The sequence below is a fragment of the Catharus ustulatus genome, chromosome Z (assembly GCF_009819885.2).
Source record: "Catharus ustulatus isolate bCatUst1 chromosome Z, bCatUst1.pri.v2, whole genome shotgun sequence".
Lineage (NCBI taxonomy): Eukaryota > Metazoa > Chordata > Aves > Passeriformes > Turdidae > Catharus > Catharus ustulatus.
The window spans coordinates 46,410,364-46,429,202 of NC_046262.2; the positions used below are offsets into that span (position 1 = coordinate 46,410,364).

The following is an 18,839-nucleotide window of genomic DNA, read 5'->3' on the forward strand; positions in this document are numbered from 1 at the left end:
AGAACAGAACATGTGTACAAATGAATAAATTGCTCATACCAGGTAAGAGACAGCCCACCCCTGGTAAATGAAATAGTTCGTGAAAAATTTATCAATGATTAGGTTTGTAAAGGAGATCTGCTCAATATAGTTTGCTCCAATTTTAAAAGTTTCTGACTTAATCTTTCACCAAAGCCTTGTAAAGAAACCAATCATGGTTGGAAAAGAAAGAGTCACAACACAGATAAATCTGGCTGAAGCACAGGAGTCAGTTTACATAATTCATGTCACAGGAATTCCACAAAGACTCAAGTTTAACTTATACATGGTTGCTGAGGAGAGGGTGAGTCAAATGTGAAATAAGAAAGTTTGCTAACAATTCAACAAGTGATAAAGTCAATAACAGATGCTGCAAACATCAAGAAGGCCCTTATTACTGAAATCCTGGACATTAGAGTGGTAAGTGAAATTCAACAGACATGAACTTATATGCACAGGAATCTCAATCCTTACTGTACTGGTAAAAAGATGGACTCTGAGTACATTATTACCAGTCATGCAAGGAATCTTGAGGTTTTAAATAGGTATGAGAAAATGTATGTTCAATGAGGACATTGAACAGATATATAAAAAATAGAGGGAAAAAACCAAACAAATTCAAACACAGAACAAAATTTTAAAAAACAGCCTTGGGTTTAAGCATTTGTATTAAGCAATGGATATAAATTCATGGCTTACTCATGTGTTGAACACCGCATGCGTTTCTCATTTTCCTTCAACTTATGGAAAAAAGATATAGTAGGATTGAACTAGGCACAAAAACAGATGGGATTAGCTAAGGCTGGAAAAGAGATGTCAGAGCAGGATATAAAAGAAGACCACAAAATCTAGAGTAGTGTGGAATTAGAGAAGAGAAATCCACTTTGCAACCATCTCTTCCAACTTATGAGTTGGTGGGCCTCAAGTGCAGAGAACAGTATCATATCAAAACCAAAAAAATTGCTTCATGGAAAGTGCAGTAAACTTGTCCATTGCTGAAGATGCTAAGAGCTTATGTGGACTCAAGTGGAGAATGGACAACCTCATGGAAAAGAAATCCTTCATTACCTAGTAAATAGTAAATATGTTAATAGGAAGCTGTGAGCCAGAAGTTGTATCAAATTAAATCAGAGAACATTCTGAGTTGGTATGGATCCATAAAGATCATTAAATCCAACTCTCAAGTGAATGGCCTGTTGAGGGATTGAAACCACTCCCATGGCATTATTAGCACCGTGTTCTGACCAACTGAGTTAATCTCAGTGTGAGTGAATATCAAGGGATATATTGATATGTCAACTGGCTTTTGAATGCTTGCTACACCACAACATCCCTCACTGTAGTAACCAAAGATGACTAAAGAGATTCAATTTTTAAAAAGCCTGTTCATTCAGTAAACTATAAATGAGATAATTTAGGTCCCCAGATTTCACAGTAGTAATGTGTCACTTTAGTTTATTATGCAATATTAAGGATGGCATCTACAAATGTCTTTTTTATTTTAATATGTGGAGAGTTATTAGTGCTAATGGTACTAATAACCATCTACTGTGTCTGCTGGAGTCATCTAATTTAGATTGAGACAGAATACTTAAAATTAGTGCTACCTACATGGAGGAGCACAAGTATTTCCAGACAGATCTAAATAAAATGCTCAAAGAAAAAAATCCATAAATATTCCCTCCAGTGGTATTTCTACTTTACCTAGTATTTGCCTGATATTATTGCATGCTACATATATACCTACTCAATTATTAGTTTTAAAAAATACTAGGATGAAGAATTGGCATTTTTAATGCCTTCTGTTGACATCTCCATTACAGACCTATCTCAAAGTTAAACAGATTCGGACAATGGCATTTTATAAAAGAAATAAATTGCCCTTCTGTAATTTTTTATTTTTGAACATATTTTTTCATAAACCAACTTAAAACATCAGCTTTAACAAAATCTTTACTTCAAAAATACAAATGAAACTCCACCCCTTACATGGTCTTATCTTTTTCAATAACTTCACAGATATAAGAGTCTACATCCTTCAGGTTGTTCTGAGGCATCATCTACATGGCATGTATCACATGAAATTACACAAATTATGCACTACTTGGCATCTGCTCAATTCAAATTTAAAATCAAGTGTAGCTTCTCCCACATAGCATTCTGATTAAACAAATAAACTATGGCGCTGACTGCAAATGTACACATCAGAGTGTAAAAAATGAACAGATACAATAGCCAAATCTGTATTTAATTTTAATTAAATTTCATTCTGTAGCTCAATTAATCCACAACTCCAAATGTCAGCAGGGCTTAGGCAAACGGAATGACATCTGCTAGACTACATGCTGACTACAAAACCTTCACTGCATGCTAGAGCTCTGGAAATGTACCAGGAGAAAAAGAAGAAGGAAATGTTCTCAAGAAATACATATCAATGTGCACAAGTCTAATTTCAACAGAATATAGGAAAGTTACTTCATAGAAAACCAGGGAAAATTTCTTTATTTTACAACTCTGGCAAATAATACTGCATAACTAAAACTCAATACAGTGTAGTCCATTAATAATAACATATTTACAATGGAATTGTGTTATTTTTAAGTAGTCTATTAAGAGATACCTTGTAGCATCCTGTGTAACTAAAAAAAAAATTGTAAATACTCCCTATTATTCAAAATATAGCAATATATCTGCATAGAAGCATTATCCAGAAGTTTTTGCTCAAGTTTGAGAGCTGTAGGAAGCCATTATTTCTGCCATAGAGAAACTGATGCACATTTCTAACAGCATTAAAGTACTTCAATGGTAATCTGACATGTAAATATGTTTACAGTGCCAGCCACATGACAGGTGGATTCAAAGAGAAGTTGGGGAATATGAGAGAGAAGAAAAAAGGACACTAACAGTGAAAGCAACTTCACAGATTTTCTGAGTCACATTGCCATAATGATATCGGTGTTAGTCCTTAGTTTATTTTTATTACTTTTTTTTCATTCTGAAAGATTGGCCCCATCTCAGCCATAATTTTGGACCGACTTTTAAGACAAAGGGCAGACAAAGACAGATAGGGCTAAGGGAGCTTGGGATGAGGCTTGTGTACCTTTGAGACTAGAGAGTGGTTTCTGTAATAATGCTTGTGAGGTAAACAACTGATTTTTAATATTACTACCCAATTCAGTGGACCTTACTTAAAATACCAAAACAAGGCAAAAAGCAAAAACGAAAGGAAAAGCCTGCATCATTTCACCATATTTTAAGAACAAAAATGTATTAAGATGTCTCCATTTTCCAAATACTGACCATGGTTTTGACCAAAAAATATAAAATAGTGCTGCATTGCAGGATAATGGATGATCTGTCATAAGATCTGATTCTGCAGATACTTAAGTCAGTCATATAATGTGTTTACAGGACACAGCCTGTCATTTATTTTGCAATTTACAGTAAATTCACGAATACAAGCCACACTGAGTATAAGCCGCATCTCTGGGTGTTGGCAAATATTTCGGTTTTTGTCCATAAATAAGCCGCACCCGAATATAAGCCGCTCTGTCGTTTGCAGCGAGGACCCGCGTGCAATTAGTAACAGAACCGCGGGAGGGCGGGGTTTACTGGTTGAGCTAAGGCTGTGCAGGCTCGGCCCGCTAGGGGCTGCTGACGGGGCCAGGTGGCCCAGCCCGGTGCTGCTGCTTGGGGTCGGCCGCCACTGCCACTGGGCTCGGGGCCACCCGCCGCTGCCACTGGGCTCGGTCACCCCGGGTCGGCGCTGCCCCGCGGTGGCAGGCAGGGACGGAGCTTCCCCCGCTCCTACGGCAGTGGCGATGGGCGGGGACGGAGCTTTCCCGCGCCCGTGGCGCCGGCGGTGGGCGCGGATAAAGCACCCCGCCTCCTCCCTGAGCCGTGGCAATGGCTGCGCGGGGCTCCCGTCGGCTCCCCGAGCCGCAGCAATGGCGGCGCGCACTTCCCCCCTGCTCCCCGGGCCGCGGCAATGGCTGCGCGGGGCTCCCATTGGCTCCCGGAGCCACAGCAATGGCAGTGCCCTCCCCCCCCCCCCGTCCTCCCCGGGCCGCGGCAATGGCGGCGCAGGGCCCCCATTGGCTCCCCGAGCCGCGGCAATGGCGGTGCAGGGCTGCCGTCGGCTCCCCGGCTGCGGTAATGGCGGCGCGCCCCCCCCGCGTCCTCCCCGGGCCGCGGCAATGACGGCGCGGCCCCCCCATCTCGTCCCCGGGCCGCAGCAATGACGGTGTGGTCCCCCCCTCTCCTCCCCAGGTCACGGCAATGGCGGTGCGCCCCCCTTCCCCCGTCTCTCCCCTGGGCTGTGGCAGAGGAGGGAAGAAGAGAGTTCTCCCGCCTCTCTCCCCGCCCCCCATGCTGCCTGCAGGGAGCCAGGGCAACACAGTAACACTGTAACAATCGTGGAATGCCGGCTTTTACTGGCAGGTGCTTGGCTCGGCGCCCTGGTTGGCATGTCTGGGGTTGTAAATGCCAGAAAATTATTCACATATTAGCCGCCCCCGACTATTAGCCGCACTTCTGGGTTTCCACCAAAATTTTTGTCAAATTGCTGCGGTTTGTATTAGTGAAATTACTGTACTCATCTCTGTAATTATTTCCTCTCCCTACTGATAACCAATACATTGAGCATGCAAAAAGTGAAATAGAAGTTTCCATGTATTTTCAAATTATCATTAGAAGTCCTTCCAGCGTTATTAACTGTGGTTTGTGCAGCTCTTGCATATTTTCGATGATTGTAAAATTATCAAGTGAAGCAATGAATAGATAAAATTATGTACTGAAAATTGAACTCCATTCTTCAAACAGCTATTTTTTATTCAGGTGGGTAGATTATATGGCTTCAATAAAAGTCCTTGCCTACAGTGAAAATAATTTTTTTTTTAAAACCCAGAAGATGCAGACAGTTTCAAGGACTACATTCCAGTCAAATAATCCTCTCACCCTCTTGCCCATAAATGTTGAGCTTATTTTATGTCAAGTGCATTCAAGAGATACATTTAAATTTCAGTCATTGAACTTAATAAGTCTAAATATGGTTACACTAAATTTTTATCATTATATAATTAACTAAAGTACCATCTAAAATTCCTAAACCTATTTTTATCTTTCCTTTATTTTTGCTTTAGCAAAGACTGCTCTCATAGTTACAGAGAGAGCATTCTTCTAAGATATGAGCCTGCTTTACAGCTAGGTGTATCTGTTGATACTATTCAATTTGGTTTTAAAAAAATTAGGCTCTCTAACAGTATAGTTCAGAATGGCCTAACATTTCAAAAATGTGGCTTCACTATATATAATGTACCTTTTAGCAAAAAAAAGTTTTTATTTTTATGACTACATTCAAGGGTAATATCTTCAAACACTTTGAAGAGGTATCATAGAAAAAATATTAATATATACTGAGATACAAACAATATATTCTTACAACTATAAATCCATGCAAAGTATTTACCTATTAGGATTTTATCCTTGAGACTCTATAAAGACATAATTAACAGTTCACATCTTCCTATATGGAATTTGAAAGATATGGACCCCAATACCACCTGAAATCAATGCTGAACAGCCATTCATGTAAAAAACACTAAGGTTTGACCCCAGAATCTCTAAGTTTCATTTCAGGTCTGTACAACTCTAATTCTACTGTCTGTAAATCTACCCCACTGAAATGTCAGACGATGGTACATTCATTTTTGAAATAACCATGATACGAGTTTTTTTTAAGGAAATGAATGTAATGTCATGAAACTACCAGACACAACACCTTTGGGCTTAGTGCTGACAAAAGAAAACAAATGTAATAAAAACACCTATCTTCAAACTTCATTCCAAGAAGATTAGGTGACTATTTCCCTGAATATCCAAACATTTCCAAGCATGAGTACCTTAGGATCACTGCATAGCAGCATTCAACTGGGATCCGAACTGCCCCCTCCCCCACCACATATAACCATATTAAACATAATGCTTCTACAAAAACATAATGCTCAGGAACACTGAAGCATAGTGTGTCTCCCAATACATGCACAAAATAAATGCATTACTGGAACAGCAGCTAAGATAGTTAACAAACCACTTTCATTTTTACCTTGTGTCACAACACTGTAGTATATATGCATAAATAAACATGTTCAGTTATTTACCCTCCTCTGTGACAGTCATCAGATTGTTGATTAGTACTATGCATCAAGTACAATCTTCAGATATGTGCCTAGTTGTTCTCTTCCTTAAGTAGAAAAATTGTGAGCTATCCAAGTGATGGGAAAACCTGGATCATATCTATCCTCATTGCTCCAGCCATCAGCAGACGTAAAGGAAGAACCTATTAAAGGCTGCAAGAATGGTAGTGCCTATTCAAGTGAATACTCCCAGAGCTTCAACTTTTGATATCCAAAGAGCTGCTCTGCCACATCTCCTGCTGTTGGTGTCACTGTAAAATTTCAGGTAATGAGATAAGGGGCACACTTGGGTTCTTCATACGCCAAGATGAGGGAAATTAATTTTAATGCTACAAAGGTGGGAGTACTGGTACAGACAGCCACTAAACACTTCCAGCACCTCTAGTGTCATGGAATCTGGAACAGGAAACCTGTTATAAACACTACAAGTAGAGAGCAATTTCTTACGTTCCATTTTGTGCAAAGGGGGCGTGGAGTGCTAGATAAAGAGGGGGCTAGGAAAAATGAAATATAGACGAAAGCAAGACATTTCTCAGCAATAACTGCAACAGACAAGATTAGGGGGGCTGAAAAGGATGGGGGTGGGGATAAAAATGTTTCTGGAAAGAAGTGTAGAAGTTTCATCATCATGAAAATTCTATGCTAGCAAGGCTGAACTCCCAAACAGATTTTTGATTTTACAGCATAATTCATAATTCATAGCAGAGCAGTGCAGTGAAGCAGAGCAGTGAAGATGTAACTTGTGAACAAATGTAACACTTATTGTTCCTTTTATATATCCTTAGACTCTTATGTGTGGACAATATAGCTCATGTAAACTAAAAATTATTATTAAAAAATTTTGCATTAAATATTTTCCTATTTTTGGTCATTTGTGAACTTGTCTTTTTTAATGGTAGAAAGGAAAGATAGAGTTCATGCATCCAGGTGCTTATTTTTCCTAGGTAAATGATGTTTAATATTCTGATTTTACTTTTTCAGGAAAATAAAGTCCTCTAAGGTTATTATATACACACATACTTTTTTTTTTCATTCAAGTTTTAAAAATTGTAATACATAAAATGCAAAGATTGTTTCAGAACTGTGAGTCAAATGTTATAATATTGGAAGGTAAATATTAAAACAAAGGTTGCATATTACAATTCTCTAATTTTTTTCAGGTAAAACCAACTGATCTGTAAAACAAAATTAAAACAAATACATTTCCTAATTACTAATGTTAACATTTGTAGACTGGTTAGAAGTCATATCTAGAATCCAAACACTACAAAAAACCCTGTAATTTACTTTTCTCCAAAGTCATCATTATTAGTAGTAAAACTAATATACAGTAATTTCACGAATACAAGCCGCACTGAGTATAAGCCGCATCGCTGGATGTTGGCAAACATTTTGCTTTTTGTCCATAAATAAGCCGCACCTGAGTATAAGTCACTCTGTCGTTCACAGTGAGGACCCGCGTGCAACAAAGTTGCCAATTAGTAACAGAACCGCGGCAGGGCGGGGTTTACTGGCTCGACTTGGGCTGTGCAGGTTCGGCCCGCTCGGGGCTGCCGACGAGGCCAGGCGGTCCAGCCCGGTGCTGCCACTCGGCGCGGCCGCTCGTGGCCGGTCGCCGCCTCTGGGCTTGCTCGCCCTGGCCCAGCGCTGCCCCATGGTGGCAGGCAGGGACGGAGCGCCCCCTGCTCCCGCGGCGGCGGAGGCAGGCAGGGACGGAGCCCATTGCCTCCTCCCCGAGCCACGGCCATGGCGGCACGGGGCCCCCACCTTCCCTCTGAGCTGCGACCATGGTGGCACGGGGCCCCCGTCTCCTCCCAGAGCCGCGGCAGTGGCGGCCCGGGTCCCCCCCGTCTCTTCCCTGGGATGTGGCAGAGGAGGGAAGGAGAGAGCTCTCCCGCCTTTCTCTCCGCCCCCCGTGCTGCCTGCAGGGAGCCAGGGCAACAGAGTAACACTTTGTAACAATCGCGAAATGCTGGCTTTTACTGGCAGCTGTTTGGTTCGGCACTCTGGTTGGCACTTCTGAGGTTGTAAATGTCAGAAAATTATTCATGTTAGCCGCTCCTAAGTATTAGCCACATTTCCGGTGTACGAGCAAAATTTTAGTCAAAATGTTGCGGCTTGTATTTGTGAAACTACTGTAATTGTGGATTGATATATAATGTTCAGCAGGAAAGATACAAATTGCTACAAAATGTAAAATAACCAAGTGTAAATCTCAAGTCATATAAGCACAGTAATTTCACGAATACAAGCCGCATGGAGTATAAGCCGCATTTCCAGTGTGTTGGCAACGTTGATGCCTTTGTCAATAAAAAAGCTGCACCCAAATATTAGCCGCACTTTCATTCACGGTGAACTTTCACAAAGTCGTCATTTAGTAACAGAATTGCAGATCACCGACCTTGGAAACATTATTTCCAAGTGAAAAAAGACACAGACCATAGATGTGGCAGCGTACCCTTTATTTACAAGTCGAACAATAGTGTGGTCATTTTACGAGCATTTCCAACGGATCCGCGTTGCCTTCAAACAGCAGCTCAGCAGTGCGGGCACGGCCCGGTCCGGCCCCTCCCCTCCCCTCCTCTCCCCTCCCCTCCTTTCCCCCGATCCGTGAGAGCACAGCACAGTCTGGCCCGGCCTGGCCCGGCCCCTCCCCTCCCCTCCTTTCCCCTGATCCACTCGAGCACAGCCCCTCCCCTCCCCTCCGCTCCCCTCCCCTTCCCTCCCCTCCCCTGATCCACGCAAGCATGGCCAGCCACGCAGCTGCACAAGACTGAAAACACTTAAAAAAGTACAGAGAAATATCACACACTTTTATCAAACTGCTGAGAGAATGCGCTGAGGGAACTCACCCCAATAACACCCCCTGCCCCTCAGTAACACTGCCATCCACAGGTAAGCAATAAGCTGTTCTCTGATTGGTTCATTGTCGAAACAATGGGAAACCATGGATTTCAAACCATTTTTGCTCGGGACAGGACCGGCACGGTACCAGGTAAGGGCAGATATCACATTTTTGTTAATAAATTAGCCACCCCAGAGTACTAGCCACACTTCTGGGTTTCCACCAAAATTTTGGTCAAAACGGTGCGGCTTGTATTCGTGAAATTTCTGTAATCTAAAGAACATTAAAGCTAGCTTGTAAGCTTTTCTCTGATTAAATTTTACTCCTTCCAATTTTTGTTGTTTAGATTTTTTTCTCTAAACTTCAAGAAAGAAAGGAGTGGTTTTGATTTTACTGTGAGTCATGTTCCTACTCAATGAGCTGTGCATATTTCTAGACAGACAAAGCACTTCTAATCTGCCTGCCACTGACTGTCAAATTTCTACCACTCTCAGTGTGAAAAATCAGAAATATTGATGCACAGACAGATAAAATAAACACCTAATTTTCAGTTTCAAACTCACCACGTAACTGCCATTATGCATTTTCAAATTGCAAACAATTTTTTTACACTAAACGTACATAAATGAAGAAAAGAAGAAAAATTGTTTTAATGCATTATGTGAAAACGGAACGAAACCATTCACTATAGGACACAAAAATATCTGACTCTCATATTGGCTCCACAAGTCTTTGGCCCTTAACTCAGGATACTGTTTTATTACTGTTAGACCTCTAAAAGAGAAACAAACCAAGAAAGGCAAAAAACCCCACAATTAAGTTTGAAAGGGTCTCTGCTCTGTAGACACAAGAAATGTATTCAAGGCCAAGTTATATCCATATTTTGCAGACTCTGCTAATGTTACTCTTTTCTCGCCATTGAGAATTAATCTTTCTTTTTGATTTGCAAAAAGAAAATCAGATTCAAGTGAATTTTCATAGTGGAATTGTGTGAAGAGATACTGTTCAAAAACTGTACATTTTGTCTTTGAATAACAGGTAACTTTTATGACATCTGCCCTTGTCCTAGTTTGGAGGACAGGTGTCTGCTGAGAAAGGCAGGAGCTTCCCTTTAGAATGGAGAATGTAAACCCCTTCCCTCCAAATTATTATAATTTTGAAATCAAGAGGCTCTCAGGCAAAGATATGGGAATTAGGAATAACAGTTCTTTACCAAGAGAACTAAAATAGAAATACAGTACTACAAAGTACAAACCCGAAACCCTGAGAAAGTCAGAGTACAACCTGACACCCCATCAGGCAGGGTGTTGGTAGCAGTCCCATTAAATCATGGCTACTGTCCCCTTGCAGTGACAGATGTGGTTCACTTGAAGCAGTGGTTCTGTAGAAGGTGCAGTTACCCCCCAAACGTCCAGTGATGATGTGGAGAAGTCCAGTTTTCCTCTAGAGTCCAGATGGAAAAAAGGCTACCTTAGTGTCCCAAAATCTCTGTTTTTATTTTGTTGGGAAATGCTTGGCTCTCCCCCCTGGCTGAAGCATCTCCCAATGGGATGAAGCCATCTTATCAGTCATACAGTGGGACTAGGTCATTAGCAGAAGATAACTCTCTGGAGGAAGGATGGGTTGTGAAAATATAAAGAACAATGCCCTGCCTGGTTTCATTGGATGGCTTATTAGCAGAATATCTCCCATGGAGATAAGGATCACTGCCCCCACCTGGTCTCATCAGATGGTGATAGAAAGATACTTTTCATCACATCCTGTATTAAAACCCAAGACAGTCCTTCTTTAAAAATATAGGTGTGTATATATGCATGTATTCACACACATATAGTTTGAAGTTAGTAAAAAGGTATTCAAGTCACATACAAAGTCTAAAATTACTAGTAAAAAAAGACTGTAAGGTACAGTGCTACACATTACAAGAGCCAAAAAGATCATCAGTTTGAAGCAAAAGCACCATCCATAGACCTCTGGGTAGAGTGAACTGGTGCCAAAAAAAGATTTAAAATTCTCTTTGTCCTCAGTGACTTTCTCAGCTTTCATTTTTACTATTCATTTTGAGCCTTCATTCTTTAAGCAACCCATCATTAAACAATCTGCTTAATTTTATAGCCTGGATGTGTGCTGGAAGAGTTATCCATTTGTATTCATGGTAGAAAATTAGGCAGTTTTTTCCAAAAAGTGAATGAAAAGATGTTAAATGTTGTTGTGTTACAATTCTTTTACTCATAGGAAATTCTTATTCTTACTTAACATAGTGCAACAGTATCAGTGGACACAGTATCTAGAGACTGCTATGAGAAATTAGCTGTACAGAGCTCAAACTGAGGGGAAACTAATAAAAAACCCAAAACCAAGTAATGATCACATTAGCATTTTGGTCATGAGAAACTTTTAAAGAGAGAGACTTTAAATATTTCTTTATCATGCTAGAGCTGTGACTTATACAAAAAGCCTGACATAATAAGACTACCAGTCCAACTGTAGCAAAGCTTTCATTATGAAGAAGGTAATATAAAGGAATTTATGCAACAATCCATTTTTTATGCACAGATTCTGAGGACAAAGAATTTACCAAAACCTCTGACCCAAAATCTGCTATCAAAGTTGTGCAGGCAGACCTGTCCTTTCCCCACATTAAATTTGTTGGGTTATGAGGATGTCCTTCATGCAGGAAATGGTCAGTGTAAATACAGCTGGCAGACAAGAATTCTCTCCAGTAGTAAGATTCATACACTGAGTATTATGTCTTTTTTACCCTGTTTCTTCTGAGTAGCTGTTAATAGCACTTACACCAATCTTGAAACTGTTGGCTAACTATGCAGAGGAAGTAAAAGAGCTTGTAAGACACTCATTGCAATTCTATGTAAATACAGTGACCTCACAAGAAAATATTTTTTTATATGGAACAAGTAGCACACATTACAGATGCTATCATTTGTCCTTATCCTGATCTGTAACAATAAAGTATTATTCTGTCTCCAGAGATTTGTCTGCAGAAGCTTTCTAATAAAAACAGATTCGAACAAAACACTGGATACAATTGAATTCAAATGAGTGACTCTGTACTATGGTCCTTGAGTTGTGTTGGTCACACTTCATGGAGTTCATGTACTCTTTTGCATGAGAAACCCAAGACCTGCTGGAAGACTTATTAAGACTGACTTATTAGAACTACCACAAATTCTTTCTATTGAGGGTCAAATATATGCATGTATGCATCATCAATATGCCAGCTTCTTCCTGGACAATAAACGAAAACTTAATTTTTTTTAAAATTGTATTTTTAAACCATACTGAAAGCAAAATATACAGAAATACAAACTTTCTGAGCATTTTTCTAGAGATATAGTTGTTTGTAGCACGATAAGAACATAATCAAAACATCATTCCTCTTCAAATTAATAAATAACTATTAAACTATAATCTTAGCCTCTGAAGGTGAACCTTGAATTCAAGAACAAAAAAAATATTACACTCATAAAAATTACGAAAGGACAAATTGGTTCCATTATATGGTATACACAATGTCGTAAAGGATGTCTCAGCTGTAAATATGCAACTTTTAACAGAATAATGAAACAAAATTAAATAAATTTCGAAGTACTTTCAAACCTTGTTTATATTATTAGTAGTACTGTGAAAATAATATCGTCAAACACAATATGTAATAAAACACATTTAAATGTCTGAGGTATAAAGGTTATTTCTCATTTATATCTTACTAGATGCTTCCCTTTCTTCCATAACACTGTTCATCTGGCTTACACTTCATGCTCAAGCCATGCAGATTGGAGCTGACTCTCAATTACACAAAGTCTTTCTCCAAAGACGACAGACCAAATACCGTAGAGATAAAATACATCAAGGTTTAAAATAGGTCCGTTCAGCCCCACTGCCACTTCATCATGAAATGATATAATTCATTGATGCCTCTCCCTAGCCTAACATATGTTTTATTCACAGCCTGCGTCACTCTTAATTTGTAATTCTTTCCCTTTTTTTCCCCTCATCTTGTAATACTTTGCTTGGTTGAAGACAAATACTGAAAGGAAAAAAGAGTATTATCATATGATGACCTGTTCCAGGGTGTTAAGTCCCCATCAAAATTTGATTTTAACATGGGGTATTGATGACAGTACATGAATTCAGGCATCATGTCTGGAATTAGACTATATTAATTATCACTTGAGTGCAGTAGGCATGAAAGTGCTGTTTCATTGACTAAAAGGATTTGACTGAATAAAATCCATTTCTCATCTGGTTGCTTATGGATAAAGACATTTTTTCTCTTTGCAGTGGATTTTTCTTTATTAAATAAGATATTTATAATATTGAATAGATTGTCTCATTCAACCACAGGTACAAATATTTTTAAACAAAAATATTAAATCTATTGTTTTGCTGACAACTGCCTATATATATTATTAGTCATTATATTGAAAATAGAAAATGTATACACAAAATGCATAAGTACATACTAAAATATTATTTTAAAACACAAAATTAGGAAATAGTAATTGTTCTTTTATAACAAAATTTATTTTTATAATGACATATAGGTGAAAAATATCACATGATTTTATTTCCACTCACTAAGAAAATGCATTTTTATGCTGAGAGTTGTTCATTATTTTCATGTAATCAAAAACTGAAGTTTAAATCATTAAAAAAATCCCCTAGTTACCTGATTACCTAGTTTCGTAGTTACCTGGAAAAATTCTACTTTATAGCCCTTGTTACGTAAACCATTACTTAGCTATAGAGAAACTGGAAGGAGATCTGAACTTTCAAGTGTAAGTATCCACAGAGATAGGTAAACCAGCATATCGCAATATAATGATAGTAATATATTTAACAATGTGACTTTTTCTTAATTTATCGTTTTCAATTACCATTCAGAAATACGTGTTCCTCACTTCATGCTACCTGCTGGCTGCCTCATGTATTTGCACTACTATAGCTGAGTGCCAGGAAACATTACCACATGATGGCCATTGCAGAGATACTGCTCATGGTATATAAATTCTCTCTTAGTGTGCCAGAGATTCATCCACCCTCTTTTTAGCATCCAGTTGTGCTGGGAGATGATGTTGGGGCAAATGGAAGCGAAAAGAATTGGGCTTACGGGACAATAGTGTACTTCACTACTAACATCAGCTGTGGGCATGCAGGATAATTAGAATTACGACTATTGTTATTAGTTATATTTAATCAGCCATGTATCTTGCATCTATCTACTGATCTTACTAAATCTGCATTTTTAGTTTTCCTCAGAGACTCTAAACAGAAGAGAACCATATAATGCTGTTACTTTTAAAAATCATATTATTTGATTTGAGAGAATGGAAGAAACTACTTCTTACTTTAGTAGGTATCAATTACAGTAAATTCACGAATACAAGCCGCACTGAGTATAAGCCGCATCTCTGGGTGTTGGCAAATATTTCGTTTTTTGTCCATAAATAAGCCGCACCCGAGTATAAGCCACTCTGTCGTTCGCAGCGAGGACCCGCATGCAACAAAGTTGCCAAATAGTAACAGAACCGCGGCAGGGTGGGGTTCACTGGCTCGGCTCGGGCTGTGCAGGCTCGGTCCGCTAGGGGCTGCCGATGGGGCCAGGTAGCCCAGCCCGGCGCTGCCGCTCAGTGGGGCCACTGGGGGCCAGCTGCCGCTGCCACTGGGCTCGGTCACCACGGCCCGGCGCTGCCCTGTGGTGGCAGGCAGGGACGGAGCCGCACCCACTCCCGCGGCGCCGGGCGGGGACGGAGCCCCCCGTCGCCTCCCAGAGCCGCGGCAGCGGCGGCCGGGTCCCCTGCCGCCTCTCAGAGCCGCGGCAGTGGTGGCCCGGGTCCCCCGCCGCCTCCCAGAGCTGCGGCAGCGGCGGCCCGGGTCCCCCGCCTCCTCCCAGAGCCGCGGCAGTGGCGGCCCGGGTCCCCCCCGTCTCTTCCCTGGGATGTGGCAAAGGAGGGAAGGAAAGAGCTCTCCCGCCTCTCTCCCCGCCCCCCGTGCTGCCTGCGGGCAGCCAGGCTCCACCCGCGGTGCAACAGAGTAACAATTTGTAACAATCGCAAAATGCTGACTTTGCAGCTGCTCGGCTTGGCACTCTGGCTGGCACTTCTGAGGTTGTAAACGTCAGAAAATTATTCACATATTAGCCGCTCCTGAGTATTAGCCGCGTTTCCGGAGCAAAATCTTAGTCAAATTGGTGCAGCTTGTATTTGTGAAATTACTGTAAGTATGGGTAGATTCACCAATCAGCAGTATAATGAACACATCGAAACATTCCAAACCTCCTAAATTTTGCTTAATCACTGACAGTACTGAACTGTCCTAGATGACATAGGTGACCCCAGACATCAGGTGACCCAAAATCATGTATTCCATGTTTCTGTTTACATCAATCCATGCAAGTTTGCTGTTTCTTCAAGATCTGCAGCCAGAAAATTGATCTTGTGCGTTCTACCTGGTTTATAGCAGGGGGGAAATGCTGAATCCCTTTTCAAATAGGGAACAGATACGAGGAGCTCTCTCTTTTTCTCTCTGGGCTCTGGAGAAGTCTGCAATACTTCCACTGCTGCTGCCTGCTGTTTGCCAAAGGAGGGGGGCCCACAGCTGCCCACCACCACGGATCAGAGCAATTCTGCAAGTTGCAGCTGCTGCCAGCATTTCTTTACCAGTACATTGTAGACAGAACGCCTGCCCAGCCACCACACGGAACCTGCACCAGCACCCAGGTAGCACTGGTTCATTTTGAACAAAAAAGCTCTTCCTACATTTGGTTTGTTTCTTGCTCCCTGTTGTTTTGCTTGTTTGAGGGGAGGGAGCTTGTTTTCTTGAACTGTGGAGGCTCGTTTGCTCTGTTGTTTCCTTTGTTCTCTCTCCCAGCCCCACGGCCTGGAGCAGGGACCTCTCTGCCATTTTGTCTTTGTCCTCTGGCCCACGCGGGCTGCCCAGATAGCAGCACCTTGTTTTTCTTCCTTGGGACACCATCTGACCCAGCAGCTTCTGTGTTTTCTTTTAGTAAATTGTTACTTTTTCACTTATATCTCCTTGGTAGGAGGGGAGAGGTTGAACACAAGGGGAAGGTAACTTGTTTTAAGACAATTTTACAGGATGGAGACTGAAATAAGACATCAACGACAATCAGAGATCAACTTTACCTAGTTATAAAGAATAATTTTAAAGAATTAAAAATTATAGCCATTAAGAGAAGTACACGGAATTATACCTTCCCAGATGTTTCAATTAGCAATAAGCTGATGACTTTCTCTAAAGAGATAAGCTATATGATGATGCTGATTAAGGTGGCATCAGGAAGGCATTCACAAACCACAAGGATCAGGTAGGAGACAACATCTTGCACTGCCATAGCTGATGATGCCATTTTTTCCTTTTAAATCAGGTAAGTTTTATGGACAGTATTAAAGCTTCAAACAAAGGATCATGTGGAATCAAGTTAGTGTTCTGTATTTTGCAGGAAGGAGTAGTCAGCCTATTTACACTTTTCTCCTTTCTACTACTTGATTCTCTTTCCCTTTTCAGGTCTCAAATACCAGCATGCCATAACTCTTTGCTTACTCTTGTTGGGATTAGTTCATTCCTGCAATCCTTTCCTAAGCCTCTGCCTTCTCTCACTCTTACTACCTTTGCCCAAGGACCTCACTCTACATTCCCCAAAATGACTTTCAGACTGTGACTGTAACTGAGTTCTGCTGAGTATTGCAAAAGTGTAAGCAAATAGCATTTTATAAGCAGCAAAGCATTTTGTAAGACAAAATTCTTTGTCTTACAGTTCTTGTACATTAGAAGCCAACCACTTGATCCCTGCTTTAGAATAGTATCTGCAGAAAAGTATCAAGTGAATGAATTGCACTATTCATTCAAGTCAAGAGAAAGCCAGAGAGCTTACTGCACAAAACCAAGGTTGATTGACAATAAAACACCGCATAGGTTATGCAAAATCGGGAGGCTACAGTGTGGGAATGAATGGAATGGGAGCTACGTGCTGAATGGGTGACTCACCACACCTACACCCTGTACTGAGGTGCTTGCAAATATCTTAAGAACAGCCTCAGTAAAGCATCATTATGCCAATGGTTAAGTTCCATCAAGCCTTAGGAAACTACAGATTATTTTAATGTTTCTAAGTGTAATTATGGGCATTGTTTTAAAATATTTTTCCTTAAATACCAACTGCAATCTGCTACCTCAGAAAAACTGTCACTTGAGCTCCCTGCTTATTTGGATGACTCAGTAATCAAATGAAATCACATTATCTTTGATCTTTTCTTTACAGTGATGTAATTAAGAAACTTATGATTTGGGAGCAACATCTTTTAGCTTGCAGCTGTCTTCTATGAATATTTACAACATACCCATCTTTGTATGGATAATATAATCATTGCTTCCTGATAAGAAGTAACACATTTTTGCATCTTTCATAAAGTAAAAGGCACATGGTATTCAACAAGCACTTCTAGAGAGGCTTGGTTTGGGGTACGAAAACAAAAGTAAACATCCATCAAGACAGTCTAAAAGAAAACATATTCAGACTGCTTCAAAACATTTGAACCCAGCACCATTACAGTTGCAGAAACATTGAAGACAAAAAAGAAAGATCAAAACAGGAATAAACAAGACCAGTCACAACTCATTCACATGGGACCTGCCCTAGAAATGAACCTGCACCTGAGACAAAAACACAGCAGATCTTCAGAGCTCACAAAAATATGCACTTGAGATGTTAATCATCTCAACTGTATTAAATAAACCAGTATTGTTAATAATATTGTTATTCAATACACAATATAAAAAAAGAACTGTTTACCAGAAATATAATGAAAGGGAAAACATGCCATCAGTGTCCCACCTGCAGCTCAGATCGCAGAACACTCATTTGCAAGGAAAAGTACAGCTGAGAAAGTCCACATAATAAATTTTCTTCTAACTTTTCCTCCTTGATTCTAAAGATATTAGATATTACCACTTCCAAGATTTTGCACTACAGGTGAACATTCAAAATTAATGAATCTGTATCTATGTAGAATAGTTTATGGGAGGGCAAACAGAAAAAATTTAAGACATTGATTACCCCACTCAAACGAAAACTGCTGACGTGCATATGGGTTTTTTGCCCACAGTATAATGCTTATTTGACATGCAGTATATGAGACTGATAAGTACTGTTTTTACGAAATTCCGGTTCCTTTCTTATTCTAGACTAAGCTTATTTAAAACTGTTGGGTATTGTATAGGCTGTTTGAACTTTTTATTATGAATCAAGACAGTCACATCTATTCAAAAATATTTCTTCACTGTGCAGGCAGGTGAATAATGACAATTTGTGGACACTTGTTCCTCTGACACTTCTGACTCATTATTATAGTCTAACCATATAAAACTTGAAAAACAATTAAATTATCTGAAGGTTATTCCATAAGGCACTAGGAGACTTAATTTCCTTACTGGCTAATGAGAGGAAGATGGGGATGATTCTTAAAACAAGGTTGGTAACACTCTGAGTAGAAATAGATTATTATTTCTAGGTCTGATATACATGAATCTGTAGTGAATAGGCAATGTCACAACTCTTAATAGAAACCTGCTTAAGTATGAAACCTACATTAGTGATGTTTTGAATTCCAAAACATAATCTGAGAATTTATTAAAAATGTAGGGTTAAACATTTCACAATCCAAACTAAAATATTGGTCCTCTTTTAAATTTAAATAATAAAATTACTTTAAAGCTGATACTACTGCTCTAATTTTTCCCTA

At 40.1% G+C, this 18,839-nt stretch overlaps 1 protein-coding gene across 11 annotated transcripts in view; it reads right to left on the minus strand.

Annotated features, from left to right (window-relative positions):
* The window catches only part of KIAA0825 (KIAA0825 ortholog), a 276,964-nt gene that overhangs the window by 66,328 nt on the left and 191,797 nt on the right, over positions 1-18,839 (minus strand). The gene's annotated exons all lie outside the window — the stretch shown is intronic.